General features: G+C 37.5%; 1 pseudogene; it reads left to right on the top strand.

Moving 5' to 3' along the window:
- Positions 1-465: 465 nt before the first annotated feature.
- LOC116098473 lies at positions 466-6,198 on the top strand (annotated as a pseudogene).
- The last annotated feature ends 11,154 nt before the right edge of the window (positions 6,199-17,352 follow it).

Below are 17,352 nucleotides of genomic sequence, written 5' to 3'. Positions count from 1 at the left end.
ACCCCTGTCCAGGGGTCATAACGTCTTTAAAGCCATGGTACAATTTAAGTTTCTGGATTCTTGGCTTCTGCTCCAGTGTTCCTACAGATTCCTGCCCCATACCCTGGATCATGCCCATCTGAAATGCAGACATCAGTCAGCACAGAATGTGAGACCACAGTGTTATAACATGTTCCATATTTGAAGGAAGCTCTGCCTCATATTTAGCACATGCACTAGTCCAGGTCATGGGGAATGTGTTCCCTAACTGACCCAGCCTGCAACAATGGTTGAAATTAAACCCTAGATACAATGTTTTATCCTATACATTTGTGTGATAAAAATGTTAATTAAGAAATTAGGAATGATAAAAGATTAACAACAGTAACTAACAATAAAATAGAAAACTGTAATAATGTAGCATAATATAATCATTTTAAATGTATGGATTATTTTTTGAAGTGTTTCATTTAATACATTCACAGTATGGCTGATGGTAAGTACAGCCTCCGAATCAACAAGCTCCCAAGACAGCAAGGGTTGATGCAGAGTCCTTCAGGGACAGCCATCCTGTTTTAGGCCTCCATTCTACAGAACAGATTTTATCCTTCTTAAGAGGCTCGTCCTCCACTACTTACACTTTTGTGGACAGATTTCTGCCTCAGATGTTCCTTACACCTTTAGCACACCAGGCATCACATCCAAAGTCCCTTTTAAACATGCATTCCCACTATTCTCTTGTCATGTTGTCCTCTATGGGCTTGTGTTATACCCAGCAGCTTGAGTTTTCTTGGTGCTCAAAGCCTGCTCTTCAAGCTGTGTGGATTTTCAGCTGACTTTGAACAATTACTTTAGATGATGCCTTCATGTTATAAACAAGAGTTTTTATCAGAGTACAAGAGAGCTGGGGATGTACCCAAGGTTTAGATTTTAATTACTCAACTTTATGTTTATGAACTCTGAGGGAAATATACTTTTATGGTTGGGCTTAGGTTAGAGGCCTCCTTTTAAGAGAATGTTAATGGTGGGTGACTGTGTCCTCAGACAGCTGTGCATATAAGCTTAAACCTCCTGTAGTAGTTGTGCAGAATCGAATTAGATTGTCAACTAGTAGAATAAACACATTTCATGTGTTTCATTCTACACTAATGTAACATTCTACACTAATTCATCCATATGAATGAGATACTTTGTTGGAAAGAAAGAGTTGTTGTGGCCAAAGAAGAAGCATTCAACTTTTAGAAATGGTATTACCATTTCCAAACCAGTGCTGAGAATGTAGGTGAGAGAATGGAGAACCCTTTCTGTACTGCCGTAGCATTTGCCTCTCTCTTCACAGGATGGCCTCTCAGGATGCCACTGTTCCAGATGTAAATCAACAGGAATGAAAGTCTCATTTTCCTAATTAAAGCCAAATTATCTCAAGTGACTAGACAACAGGGTTCCCTGGTTGTCAGTTCCTGCCTACTTCCTAATATTCAGAAGTTGGAGATGCTAAAAGAGTCCCATAGACAAAAGATGCCAGATGTCTTTTCTGTACTGCTGTTCTGGTCCCAATGATATCTCTATATTATGTACCTTATGTACCTGTTGCAATAGATTCTTTCATTGCCAAGCTTTTAGGAAACCTCAAAAATAGAATGCATTCGTTTCATTAGAATTATGAATGTTCTATTTCAGTTACATAGGTAAACTTTACTATATGACTTAAATATTCTATTTTTAGGTATAGAAAATAAGGTACTTTGTGGAATACAAAGTCACACAAATAGATACAGAAGCAGGTAAAGAACTGGTTTTCTAAATCCTCACTGATTAAAGCATTTTTGCCTTTCACCAGCTCTGTCATATAAAAGGTATATTTTGGATCCTCATCCATATATAGTACTTACACATAGAACATTTCAAATAGCAGCCTGACTTACACCTACCTCTCTTATCTGATATTTGCTCCGAAAGGCCACTGAGCTGTCACAATGACAGCGTGATTCAATAGTAATGACAAATGGAAATTCACAGACCTTCAGGGGAGAAACTGTCTCTTATGCTGCTCAGATGAAAAAGACTCCATATTGAAAGAGAACAGGGGGAAAGTTGCTTCCAACTTGGGACTCTGACCTACAAATGTTTGGAGAACATACTCTCCAAAGTCAGCAGGTTATTAGTAATTTCAAGATGAAGTTTCAACAGCAGAATCAGCCACTCATTGAAGGGCTGAAACAATTTCCAGGATGTGCTTAGCTAAGAGCTAAGGAAGAATCGAAAGCCAGTGTGTCTAGTCTCTTGACATTCCTGCTTAACTCACATATCTGCTTCCCCTATCTCCTCCCAGGAAGACAGACTTCTTTCCCATTATTCTTTGTTGCTTATAGACTCAGGATATATTCCCATCTAGCACATATCTCTGTCTCACTGAAGTTAGGTCATATGACTTCCTTTGACCAATGGGGATGTTACAGATATGTTTGCTGAGGCTTGAAGAATAGTTAGGCAGTAGAAGTTTTTCTCCTTCAACCTTGCCTTTGTCAAAGGAAGATCTTGATTCAAGTAGACACCTAATCAAAATAGATAAAGCACAGAGCCCAGAAGGTTCCAACCAGCCAGGGAAATGCTTTGCCAATGCATAAAAAAATACAGAGAAATCAGCAGGGCTGACCCATAGATGCACAGTCAACACAGCATCTGTTCATAGCTGTGTACCACACAAAGTAGTTTTGTTTATAATTATCTGTGACTTGGTGTTATTGCAAGACTGACTGGCAGATTTACTCTTTTTTGTTTGTTGTTGTTGTTTTTGTTGTTGTTGTTGCTGTTGTAGCATATTCTTGAGAATAGATCTTATTATGTAGACCAGACTTGCAATTCTCTGCTTCTTGCCACCCAAGGACTAGGATTGTGGGCCGCATTCCAAGATCCCAAATTTACTCTTAATTTTCTTCTTCTTTTGCCCCCTTCATTTCTCTTTATTCATTTACTTCCCCTTAAGAAATATTCCTCTTTTGGTGTAGTTGTTTCTTGAGGTTTATCAGCTGTTTAAATACTGTTAAATTATAACATCCATTCCCAATAATCCGCTTATATCACAACAAAGAAAGGGAGTCCACACAACCACACATAAATAGGCAGTGTTTGCTAGCAATGTTTAATATAGAGTAAGCATTTCCAAAATCTGTTTTGTCACTGGAATATGTTATTATCCTTTCAAGTCATTTCTACTGTGACACCAGGCATTACAAAATGAGGCATAGTATAAGAAAATTAGTGTGGTTGGTGCCTGTGATACACAAACTATTCTCCAGGAAATCAAGAGCTAAAAGGCACCCATGACCTTCATTCTCCACATCCACAACATATATAGCATATCTTCTTGAGTCCCATTTGCCCTTCCTTCTTTCCTTCTTTTCTTTCTACCCAGCTTGTCAATTATGAGGCGATATGCTAAGCAAAGAGTTACTTCCTCCCTCTTTCCCATGGAAATGTCAACTGATAATATGCTAAGTTCCAGATACATTATAATCATAATGCAACCACTGTGTTTCTGTATTAATTAATCGTGATTAATGAAATTTTTCTTGATTTTGTATGCCAAGTCTGAAAGCATAATTGAATTTCATCTTTGACTTCTGTTGCCTAAAGCAACCATTTAAACTCAGTTGTCATAAAACTTTTGGAAAGAGATCAAAAACTGCCAAACAGAAAAAAAGAAAAGAAATATCCAACTTGGGGAGACATTCAGGGGAAGCAGAAAAAAATCTTTAAATACACCAAATAAGGGACACATTCCTATGCATAGAAGAAGGGAACAATACAAAAGTATTTGAATGTATGAGAAGAAATGTGATGATATCACTTTCTAAGCAATTCCCACATTATTTTTATTTTAAACAATTTCCTCTCAAACCACCTGGAAATAGTGTTAGACACAAGAGAAACAGACAGTGAAATAATGGATGGTAACATTTAAAGTCCTGATGAAAACTAAGCTAATTTGAAGTCTATTGACACTTGGCTACATATTTAGAGACAGTAAACCATTATGGAAAACACTAAGTTAATGCTTTGGGTAATTAAATAAGCCCAACATGGTCTTTTGCTTTCTTTGCTTGTTTGTTGTAAATCCCAATGAGAGTCCTTTATACAGGAGGCCAAGCTACTTGTGTTTTAAGTTTCAATATGTAACATTTGGTGTCTTAAATCACTAAAAAAATTAAAAAACAACTGTAAAAAAAAGATAAGATCCTTTTGTGATCTATGTACCTGGGGATATTTCATTCTATTGTTTTGGTGTAATTTCATTTTCCTTTCCTTTTGTTTCTGTGTGTATCTAATGTGGGTACAATAACACAGGATTATATTTTACATACTGCTTATTCATATAGCAAGATAACAGGAATCTCTTCCGTTGCCATAATCTTACTTGCTGTCCCTTTAATGACTATTTCAAGGAGTTTTATAGAATTAAGCGCTTTGTGTAGATCCACGAAGACCACATATATGATAATAATAAACATCCAGAAAAGTGTAAGGCCCTGGAATGGCCTCAGATGGGAACATGGTTTGTACTTAGATTTTGACTGAGAATACAGCCTGGATCTCTAATAGGATCTTAGACTTCAAGATCATTTATCAGGATTGTGAGAAGAGCCTGGTATTTCTGAGAAAATGGTTACTCTCTGTGGAAGCTTTTTACTTTACCCTCTGGTGAGAGCATTTCTTTGCCGATTTGTTGCTGACACGAGTCAGACATAGCCTTCAGTACTACTCAAAGCATCCACTCCATTCCAGGCATTCTTTTCTTCGTGATATGACAAGAGCCTAGCAGTTTAAATGAACATCCCCCACATATCATAGTGGCAAAGAACTGGAGAGAAGCAGTATGAAAGCAGTTCATGGCACACAAAAAGCATAGTGAACAGTCAACACCTTCTATTCACACACAGAACCATTCACAGGTGGACTGCTAGGGAGCAGAAGAGAGAGTGTGTATGCAAGTTTGAATGCGCTGCAGAAGAAGCCTATACAAGAGGAGATGGGAATAATTATCCAATTAGAAGAATGAAATGATAACTCAGAAGCCACTGGATTCTGTTACCCGTGAAGGTGTCAAATATGAAAGAATTTAACACATCATATTACAGGAAAGAGCCCAAAGGCAGAGGTGCTTTAGTGGTAGCAGGGGACACCCCCCTCCATTGACATCAATCCACTTAATCTTTTATTATGATCTCTAGCTACAGTGAAATAGTGGTGGATTTAATCTTAGGTTGAATCTAATTCAGAGAAAGGTATTTGTTCCAACAATGATGTTACACTATTTTGTTTTGCTTTGTTTTGGTTTTTATGCTGATTCTTAGGTTGTTGGCTAAGTAAAGATAAAGGTGAATAGCTCCTTCCTGGACACTGGCTGTCAGAAACTCATTTACATGGACACTGGGCATAGGCACCATATTTTCTATAAGAAGTTCTTGGCCTAGAAGTAGCTGCTGAAGCATTGGGTGGAATGTGGAAAGGTTATGTGGTCCAAATCATTGGTGGGAATGAACATGTTTTTTTCACAATGTGAGGTATTTTGATTCATGGCAGAGTGTACCATCTGTTGAGTAAGGGACCTTCTTATTGTAGACCAAGGAGTACTGGAGAGAAGGGACAAAAGTCTATTCACAGATGCATTATGGATACCAAACTGAGTGTTCTCAACTTGGTAATTGTGGGATGAGAGGAAAGGAAGGAAAGAAGGAAAGAAGGAAGGAAGGAGGAAGGAAGGAAGGAAGGAAGGAAGGAAGGAAGGAAGGAAGGAAGGAAGGGAGAAGGAATGAAGGAGCAAACAAAAGTCAAAGGGAAGATATTCTTGAACTGACAGATACTATCATGCTTCAGTGTTTGGGGTCCAAAAGAGCTAGTAGAACCTGAAAGCTTTTTAATCTCTCTAAAGAAGATAATGTGCACCAATATGTTGTCATAAAACTCATAAACAAAAAGTAAGAAACCCAGGACCTAAGCACCCAATATCCAGTGTCTTGTTACTTCATATTCTCTGCAATACAAACATCAATATACTGATATACATGATACATTAAGGAAAGCCAGGACGAGGCTGTAGACAATGGTGAACTGTTAGCCAAGAGAATAAGAGAAGCTAAAGACAAATTCCAGGAACAGATTGCTAAGAGATATAGGCTGTCCTTGAGAGCTTCTACCTCTAAGTTCCATCAAAAATAAATCTTTGAGAGTAATGAGTAAATGATCAGAACTTTAAAAGAGTATTGATGTCGGCTTACACAAGAGCTGTACAAGCACAAGCCTGACCCACTCCCAGCAGTTGAGTAGATAGTTGGGCAGGAAGTCCCACTCCTACCTACAGAGCTAATGGCAATTACTATCTGCCAAGAAATGAAGGATTGGTTTTCTCTAAATTTTCACCCCTGATGAGTTGACCATGCTTCAGTCAAAGGCCACACATTCAAGAATATCTGGGTAGCCTAAATTGGTCCTGATTTGGGGAAAATGGCATATAGTTATGGAAGTAGGTCAAGTACATCTCTGGAGGGTTGTGGGAGGTATTATGCATAAGATCAACAGATGTTGAATAAAGTTCTCAAATAACAGTGTGTGTGTGTGTGTGTGTGTGTGTGTGTGTGTGTGTGCAAATGTTATTACCCATCCCCAAATCCATTCTGCAACAATGCTGATGCACTGAACACTGTATGAAATGTGAAATATAAGAACAGTTATAGTTATATATATATATATATATATATATGTATATATACATATATATATATATATATGTGCTAAATTTTCCAAGAAAAAAATTCTACTGGCTGATAAATTAGGAAATAAGCATTTTGATGACATTTTTTACTCATGAATCCCTAACATGTTGTGCATTGATTGCCTATTGATAAACCATCCTATAGAGTTCTATAGAAAGCTAGAAAGGATTCCAAGTGATATACACTTATGGCTTCATAAGAAAACCTAACACACATCCACAGGGACATGTTTAATGACCAGTCATGTCTTCCACTGTCTCAGGATGAGCTGTTTCCATAAAGATTTAATCTGTTTGCAGCAGAAAATAGTAAACAACAGTGTAGCTGATTATATAATCATCTGTGTGCAAGTTTTTCCTGCTATAGCACCTTTATCAATACTTCTGAGAGACGATAGCATAACCCAATGTAAAATTCAGGATGCTGTAAGCCAATATGAATGTCTGATAGCACCCTTGATCCTGGGGTCTTATAAGAGCCAGCCATAAAGTCTCCCAAAAGAAATCTATTTTAGCCTCATATATAGTGCCAAATGTTCCTCTTCCCATGGAATAAAGCTACAGAGGCTTCTCTCCTTGGCATTTCCAGAAAATTGGACTGTTCACTCCATTTCGTTTGAAATAGAACTTCAGCTGTCTGAGGCCTTCAAGGACAGGTGCTGTAGTATAAGTTTTCCAGCCACAATGGTTGGCATGGACTGCTTTACAATGTACTCATTGTGATGGTTCTGTAATGCTAAGACTTACATGCCACGTCTCCCATCCTGGGAAAAGAAATGCTTGTTAGATGCTAGATAAGTTGCTCTCTACTGTTTCTGTCGGGTATCATTCTCCAAAGGACAGTAATATGCTTTATGGAGATACAGTGAATTGCCTATTTCATGGAACCGATCTAAAAGCATCCTTGAGTTCAATTCAGCAGCCTGACTACCAGACAGCATGTAATAAGAAAGGAAAGAATAGGATCTTATCTGGGAAGTGCCACACTGTTAAACTATGAACAGGATGTGCTGACTGACCTATGGGGAGATGGATTACAGTCAAACATGAAGAGAAGCAGATTTGGAATAGGGCAAAAATTCCATTGTTTATCAAACTCACCAACTTTAATTAACGCTTCCTGTTTTTTCCAAAAATGTTGTTTCAAATTAAGTAATCAGATCAGTGGCTTTTGCACTGAACAAATTTGGAATGTTGTTGACTTTTGCTCCTGTATTATCACCATTCCATCTGCTCATTCTCCCTTCATATCATTTGTAGTTCTCCAGCCTGATAAGTTATTTTTTGTGCTCTGAGTTAATTATTGTGTGTGCGTTTGAGGGGCTATGAGATGCTCCCAGTCATACTGGATATAAAAGTTTTCACAAAGTGAACTGTGAGGACAGAGGGTTTTGTGTGTGACTCTCTTGTTTATTGGCACATCTCAAGCAAATAGAACAATGTCTGACATGGTAGATACTCAGTGATTACTTGTGCTAAATGATAAGGCTCAATGATAATTTTTATTCCAGTCTATGTACATTTTATTATCATTTATGTTGAGAGAGAAAGAGGGAGATAAAGAGAAATAGATATTACCTCATGTGATGATGGAGACTGTGAAGTTCCCTATCAATCTGGAGAGCCTGAGAAGCAGGTAGTATTACTCAGACTGAGTCCTAATGTCTCAAGACTAGTGAAGCTATTGGTGTAATTTTCAGTGTTAAAGTGAAGGCCAGGTAGAAAAAGCAAAGAATCATTGGTATACATCTCAAAGTTCAAAGACCAGAGAGAGCAGAACTCTAGTGTTTAGGGGATTAGTTGCTCCAGCTCTTGGGGACTGTTGATTAGAGTGCTCCCCTTTCCTTCTCCCTTTGTTCTATCCAAACCCTCAGATGGGGAGCTTCATTAGAGTGGGGTTTCCTGGCTCAAAGTAGTGTGTACATTTTGCTATCCTGCTTTAATCTCCAAGTAGACTGGGCTACCAGCCCAACCCAGGTTCCCCTCGGATACTTGGATGAAACACACACACACACACACACACACACACACACACACACATTAACTTATTTTGAATATGCTTTAGCTCAATGCACAGGCTCTTCTAAGCCTCTCTCTGCTAGTGTGCCTTTCTTTTCACTCCCAGCTCGACATCTCTAAATTTGCCCTCAACTTTAGTTTCTCAGTTACCTTTAGTCCCAGCTCAACACCCTATCTGCCCTCAGCTTAATTAGGTTTCTAACCTCCTGCCTGCTATCCAAGGCAAGTTGGGAAAGTGGCCAATAGCCACTCCACCCTAGATCTCACTTGGCTGGTGGCTCTTTCTCCTTCCAAAACAGGATGAAACTTTTTCTCCTCTCGAATCTGCTAGCCTGCCTTCAAGAAAGCTGGAAATCCCACCTTCTCTGCCCAGCTCATTGACCACTAGCATCTTATTGATTGATCAAGAACCAATTGGTGAATAGGACCTTCAGTGTTCACATGCAGATTCCTGATCAAGGCATCAGAACCACCCTGTACAACTCAATACATCTCTTCTGGAAACACACTCTCAAACACATATCCATACTCAGAAAAAAGAATACCTTCCTAGTCACTATGTGGTAGTCAGTGCATATCTAAAATTAAAGAGAGAGACATATGTAGAAGACAAATAGCTCTGCTGTGTGTCTGATACACCAGTTCCTCTCATTCTTAATCAGCTCTCCTGAAGACATATGTCATATCTGAAAATTCTAACCCTAACTAAAATTTTATCCCACTAAAACATCACCTCACCTTTTCTAAGATTCTCCTTATTTTAGTGAACTTGTTTTCTGAAAAAGGCAAATTTGAAAGGTTAAAGTTCTTAATTTTGAGGTAAGGTAACATTTGTTCTACCATCTCCCCAGCTTCCCAGGGCCATGTCTATGACAGAATCTTAATAAGTTACTGACAGCTGTGTGAACACACGTTCCATTTAGTTATAAGGCTTCTTATAGCACCAATAATTTCTTGAAATGTTTGAACAATCATCCTCATTTTTCTTACTTTTACAGCCTTGATATATTTATTTCATTATAAAGGGAGTCCAGGTCCCAGTACTGTGGGGAGCAGAAATGGTTTCAACTCTGCCAGATACAGAAAGGACTCCAAATCAGAGGTTTGCAGTTACAAGCTAACATGGGGCTCTTGGTGTTGAAATGTATTTACACTTGGCAAAACACTGCTTCTTGTTTTTAGAAGAAAAGTCTCTTTAAAGGGCTCAAAGAGCTTATTTGACATCAACAAGCTTGTAAAAAAATACCATTTTGATTATTTAAATTTATATAAATCAAAAACACATGGGTTAAATTTCCTTTAAAATACATATGGTTTTTAAAATTAGAGGAAAAGGTGCTGGCAAAAAGCAGTTTGGGTTTTATTGAACCCAAACTTTTCAAATATAGTTTAAATGTCTTATGAACACAAACCATGTTTATTTAAAATATAATTTTTTTAAAAAAATCAAGTTAAAAAAGATATTTTGTAAAAATACTCAAATTCTAACTTTCTATAAAGTATTATTAATAAGAAGTTTGACTTTAAAGGACTTTATATAACTCACTTGATGTATTCTACAGCCTCACAGAATTCTGAAATTCCAGTTCAAAATGATTCTACATTGCAGACTATGTCAGCACTATTCTTCTGTGAGACACAGAACACCTTCTGCCTCTCAGGCACGGTGAAACATATTATTCTGCATGCCTCCCTAGACATTGTATAAACTATTATCTGCCTCTTTAAAATATTTTATTAAATTTTTGTGAATTTCATACACTGTATTTTGATCACATTCACCTCCCACTTTGCCCCTAAGTCCTCCCAGATCCACTCTCATCCCCATACTCCCTACAACTGCAAATCCTCTTCTTTTCCCTTCCTCTTTCCTTTTCCCTCTCCCCCTCCTCTTCCTTCATAATCCATAGAATCAAATTGTGTTGTCTGTATACTCCTCTGTGTGGGGCCATCCACTGACCTGCCAGAGACCATATCCTTATAAATAACTGACTTTCCTTCAACTCTCCACAGCTCTTCCATTAGGGATGGAGGGGAGATTGTGACTGCCTCCCTCATGCACACACACTGGAATGCTCAAACTTCTTCATGTTTCTTCTTTTTCTCCCTTACTTTTTACTGAGGTATAGTATACATAAAGTAGAAATCTCTCATCTCCTGATTTGGATATGCCTAGGAACTTTTGTTTGCTTACTGGTTGTTATGGGTGTTAATATTGCTTACTGCTAGATTTTGTTGTCTCCTTTAAAGGTAGTGGGCTGGCTCTGATGGACTAGCAACTCATGTTGATCTTCATAAACATGCTTTGAGGGATTTTTAGAGTGTTCATGGCATAGCCATTACCTTAAGGCCGGTTTAGCTTCACTGAAATAAACATGATACTTCTGTAGTATCTGCTAAATGACCTGATTAACCAATCGTGAACCTCCAGTTTTGCTGATAGAAATTTGTACAGAAACAATCCCTGTGTGAATTCTGGGCAGTTTAGTTTGCAAGTATGTTGATATGCTCCTGGGTTTAGAAATTTTTACTATATAGGCCCAGGTCTTAGCATTATGCAAAACAGAGAAGGAATTCTACTCCCCCCCACCTTTTTTAAGCTAAGATACAAGTATAAGATATTATTGTGGCATTTTAAACAGGTTGTTTTCATAGATTTGCCCTAGTCTTTTTTTTTTTTTTTTTTTTTTTTTTTTTTTTTTGTCTTCTCCTTTGGAACAGCCCATTTCCTTTCAAGCCATATAAATACTCTTGCTTTACCTCACCTGACATTTCTCAGCACCCCTTTTGCCCTTTCTTGGTCTTCTTTCTGTTTTTTTTTTTTAACTACCTTTTCAAAATTTCTTACATATATATAGTACAGGGTATGATTCACATATGAGAGAGAAAATAGAATTTTTGTCTTTCTGAATTTGGGTGATCTCAGTTAATATTATCTTTTCCAGATACATCCATGTTCTTGAATTTTTTCATTATCCCATTTTCCTTTACAGCAGAATGAAGTTCCATTGGTCCATGTTTCCCATTTCATCCTCTAATCACCTGTTAATGCTGGCTAGGATGTTTCCATTTCCTCAACATTGGAAAAAAATGACAACAAACATGGAGGTGTAAGTGTCTCTGTGGTAGGATATGGAGCAACTGCAGTGTAGATCCAAGAGTGGTATAGCTGTGTTGTGCAGTAGTCCTGGTTTGTGCCTGTTGGAGAAATGACCACACTGATCTCCACAATAGCCTTACTTGTTTGTATTGCCATCCATCATGAATTCTTTCCCTATATCCTCATCAGCATCTGTTCTCACATGCCTGATGATAGCCATTCTGACAGGGGTAGAGTGATATCTCAGAGTAATTTTAATTTGCATTTCCATACTTGCTAGAGATGTTGAAGATTTTTAAAAATATTTATTACTAATTTGTAGGATTGCTTGTTTGTTTGCTTGTTTGCTTGTTTTGAGAACTACCAATTTATTTCATTATGCCAGTTGTTGATTGGCAGTTTTGTTAGGAGGTATTTAATTTTTATAGCTTTTTCCAAATTCTGGTAGCCCTCTGCCTTAATTAATAGCTGCAAGGATTTTGTCCCATTCAAAGGCTGTTTGCTCTGCTGTTAGATTTTTGGTTTGTTTTGTTGGGTTTTTTGTATGTGTGACCTATGCAGAAATTTTTTAATTTCATATAATTACATTTGTTGATTCCTAGGGCTATTTCCTCTGCTGTTGGAGTTCTCAGAAAGCTGTTTTCTGTACCTCAGTCTTGACATTCACTCTCTGTTTTCCTCTAGTTGAGTCAGTGTTTCAGGTTGTAGATTAAGGATCCACTTTGAATCAATTTTTTTCAGTGTGAAAGATACAGATTTAATTTCATCCTTCTATAGGTGGCTACTCAGTTTTTGCAGTACCATACAATAAACAGGCTTTGTTTTCACTGAATGACTTGATGCCTTTGCAAAAAAAATAAAAAATAAAATAAAATAAAATAAAATAAAATAAAATAAAAATGTGTTCATATCTTTGTCTGTTGTCTTCTGGGTACTTTATTCTGTCTCACCTGTTCTTGTCTACCTGTCAGCTATTATGCCTGTACCAGGCTGTGTTTGTCACTATAACTACATGGCATTTCCTCAAAACAACAACAAAACAAAAACAAAAACAAAAAACAAAAAACCCCACAAAAAACAAAAAAACAAAAACAAAAACAAGCAAACAAACAAACAAAAAAAAACCATTGATTGTTGTACCCACATGGTACAGAAGATAAAAACAAAGATTTTATTTTATTTAGAATTCAAAATGAAGTAGTGATTTTTTGTTTCTCAAGAAACATCACTAAATGCATTGATAAATAAGCTATGGACTGAGAAATAATGTTTGGAGCTCATATGTCTCAGGAAAGTGATTTGTAGAGTTTATTAAAAAAAAACTTCCAAAAATAGGAACAAAAAGAGCAAGTTGAAAATGAACAAAGGACTTGAAGTCACTTCCTAATGAAAATGACATCTTGGTAATGACCATAAAAGATATTCATTTGTGAGTATGGCCATTCATTAATTGTTAAATTAAAATGAACTGTTGTAAATTGACTTGTTAAAATGGAAGTGGTTAACAATATTAACCATAGACAAATATGCAGAGTACCTAGGGCTGTCACATATTGCTGGTAGAAGCATAAAACAACTCCTTGGTTGTCAATTCCTTAAAAAGGTACTTATATGTACACTGTACACAAGGAATTCCATTATCCCATATTACCCCAAAACAATAGTTACACATGCTCCCTCTGCAAGGGCTATTTAGCTACGTCTGCAGGTGTTTTCATTGATATAACTTCTAACTTGGGGTCAAGGATGGGTGTTCCTGGCATCTGGGAGGCAGAAGCTTATCATCTTAGCATACACAATATAATCTTCTACAGCAAGGAATTATCCACCTTAAAGGTTAACAGCAATTAGATTGAGAAACCATAGCCTACCCAGGAATGTGCAACTGAGTGACCTTACTCAGAGTATCCTTCAACTAGAAACATCTCAGTCATCCATAGGTGTAAATATTCACCAATAGGAGTAAAGAAATAATGTATGTTCTTACAATGAAAGAGAAACCAGCAAGACAAGAATGGCTGAATTTTTACAGTGGGTTTTTGGACGGGGATAGCATGAGGACAAGATGTAGCTACTAGTGTCTCTTGGTTTAGATGGCAAATCCACCAGGAGGGTTTATATTTAATATGGCTTACAAGATTATGACTCTAGCCAGGCCAGTGGTGGCACAAGCCTTTAATCCCAGCACTTGGGAGGCAGAGGCAGAAGGATTTCTGAGTTCGAGGCCAGCCTGGTTTAGAGTGAATTCCAGGACAGCCAGAGCTATACAGAGAAGCCCTGTCTTGAAAAACAAACAAACAAACAAAAAACAAAGATTAGGTTTCCAGTTGATGCATCCAGCAGTTGAGTTACCATTGATTCTAAACTAAGTTTGTGTGGTGCTTTATTTCATGCAATGGCTTGACTGAGTACAGTGGCAAAGCATGGGTTTGCCAGAAGTACACCAGAATCTGGAAGCATGGGGCTGGCATGGCAGCAACCCATGAGAGGGAACTTACAGAACTGGGTGAAGAGATTTTGGAGCTCTGAATCAGTCTCCATGAGACAGAGATCAATGGGGCCAGAGAGTAGACGGTTAGCACAGGAAAATGACATTTTAAAAAATATTTCCAGCAACAGATAGTGAACCAACATGTTCGACAAGAATCCACTAGAAATGTAAAAGTATTAGCCTGAGAGTTAGAGATTTGTTTTCTAAGTAAGAGAAAGGTGGCACTGGGAAGAGTCATATGGACTCAAGTCTGGGAACCTTGAAACAAAGAAAGAAGGCTCTGAGGTCCCCTGCTGTGGGAAGAGACAAGCCTGCTGCTCTGAGTCAGAGAGGTGGAGAATGGAAGCTGCCTACATCTTGTGGCAGATATGGATTTAACTGTAAGTTTATAATATTAGGATTATTTGCCTTTGGGATATATATATATATATATATACAGATTTTGTTCAAATCACGTGGGGAATTTCTCCTGCGGTTCAGGACTAGGATAGTCCTGATAGTCACTGACTCCAAGTAGAGAGGGCAGTGATAATTACCTGCTATGAAGAGATATTAATTAATAATGTCTGTGGCTCCAGGTAGAGAGCTCAACTAATAGATGGTATAACAGGATGGCTGCTCTAGGCAGGGAGCTTAACAAGTAAAAACTACCTGCTTCCTATAGGCAGATATTAATGAAAGTTTGAATTATTACTTTAAAGATAGTATAAAGATATATTGCTCTAATAAGTCTTACAGGATACTCAAATTCTGCCTAACATAGGCTCCATGGGAATTTTGGGTTCAAATTCTGGTTTGACTAGCTGCCTGCTTATAAACAGGTATAGATAGAAGTGTGAATCAATTATTTTAGAGATGGTATAATAAGTTCTGCTAGATAACTAACTCATATTCTCTAATGTGGGCTCCACCAGAATTTTGGGTTATTATCCTGCATGGCAAAATAGAAAAAGCCTAAGAATAGGCACATACAGTATTTTAGTTTACTTCCTTTATTTTGGATTGTTCTAATTTTCAAAATGGGTAAGATTTTGAGTTTTGTGGTTATATTATTCCTCTGGGAGGAAGATGAAAATAAAGGTTTTTCTGGTTACTGGCTCAAAGATATGTTGATTTGAGAGAAAGGTTTTGTCTTTAGATTTTTAGAAAAGGTGATTAGTGTTTATATACATTCCAGAGTAATACGGATCAAATATAATTAAGGGGTTCCAGAGAATCAAACAAAAAAGTTATCTTGATACTAAAATTTTGTTTTGAGATTTGTATATTATAGAATATACAGCCTTGATTAGTTTCATCATCAGACATGCTGAACTTACCTGCTGGAACTCCTGATCTATTGGACTGTCAGCCTGATCCAGTCAGGACACAGACATCAGAGACTAAAACGATCATTGGTGTGGCTTTCTTAAGGCCAACCAACTCCTCCATTTACCTTACACTCCCCTTCCTTCAACGATATCCAATGCCCATATTCAGTTTGAAGAAGTTATAAAGAGTCATTGCCCAAGTTCTCTGGGCTTTGTGGCTGGAGGTGGTTATTCTAAGATTGCCTTTCTGGGGAATTTAGAAATGGTCATAATTGGAACAGAGAGGAAATAGCTAGAATTTATTGTGTAGCCATAATCTCATTTGGTAGAAATCTTTACATCAGTTACTAAGTTGAAGTCATAATTTCTTATTTTGGTAGAGAATTCATTTGGACGAAAAAATAAGGTTTCCATTGTTATAAATTTCTTCTATTGATACAAAAAATTTAAAAGACCCAATCCTTCTATAACTGTTATTAAAAACTGATCTGAGATGTTTAAGCCTGTAAGTTTAGAGAAAGATAACAAATTCATGGCTCTGAGTTCATTGTTAGTGTTTCAAGATATTTAACTAGAAATAACTGACAGTAGTTAACAGACAATAGTACAGATTACTTTACATAGTTGTTTTTCAAAAATATCAGAATCCACAGATGTGACATTTAATGTAATTTATTAACTTGTTGTTGAGACAAACGCTGCTCCTAACAGCTTCCCATTCATGGATTCAAAGAAGCAGCTGAACATCTATACATCCAAGTGAGGTGGTACTTTGTGGCTAGGTGGCCACTGGGCAGAAATTGCCAATCTCTCCTGCAGACCTGTTTCGTCCTTGAGAAGACACAAGTTTCAGGTTAGGATAGTTTAGATCTGCCAAGACAGAAAAAGCTAGTCCTTAATAATTCCTGTTTTTCAAAGGTCTGTCAGATGATCCTGGGCTAGAAGGCTGAAAACTGATGCTCCACCTTCCTGACTTACTGGGGCTGTGTCAGCAGGCAGCTGTCTCTCCAGTTTATTTCAGTTCTGGAAGATGTGTTAGGCTTCCTATATTTTCAGATAATATTGGTCATTTTTAAATTCCTGGCAGGGTTGAAAGACGACTTATAGCCTTATAGCTACTCAGGCTATTTAACATTGAGAGAACATATTTGAGAAGATAGTTTTCAAATAGTATACAAGCTAAACCAGGACATAAGTCAGGTGTAGAATTATAAGTCTTTTAAGTTAGGATAGATGACAGAGTGTTCTATTTAATTGACAAAAATGATGGACTGGATGTTAGGTCTACCTTGTACTTTATAAATTACAAAATGGTAATAGTTGTGTTCAATTTATATCTGAAGTGAAAGAGTCTTTTAAGTGGACAGAAACGGGGAAGTGTTGTGAATGGCCCTGGTGCTGTTTGTATTTTGATGTTAATTCTGCTTTCCCAGGAGAGGTTGTCTGGAATGAGAAATGAATCACACACTCAGGTGACTTCTTGTGAACCTTCCCCTAATGAATAAAGGAACCAATCAGTGGGCAAGTAGGCAGAACTTCCAGGTTGGACAGAGGAAGAGGAGGGAGGAGAGAGAGGGGCTTTTGGATGGGGATAGGGAGAGGACAATGTGTAGCTACTAGTGTTTCCTGGTTTAGATGACTAATCCTGAAGATGATTTAGATTGAATATGGCTTACAAGAT

The sequence above is a fragment of the Mastomys coucha genome, unplaced genomic scaffold, assembly GCF_008632895.1.
Source record: "Mastomys coucha isolate ucsf_1 unplaced genomic scaffold, UCSF_Mcou_1 pScaffold20, whole genome shotgun sequence".
In the NCBI taxonomy this organism is placed as follows: Eukaryota; Metazoa; Chordata; class Mammalia; order Rodentia; family Muridae; genus Mastomys; species Mastomys coucha.
This window is presented reverse-complemented; position numbering and strand designations above follow the sequence as displayed.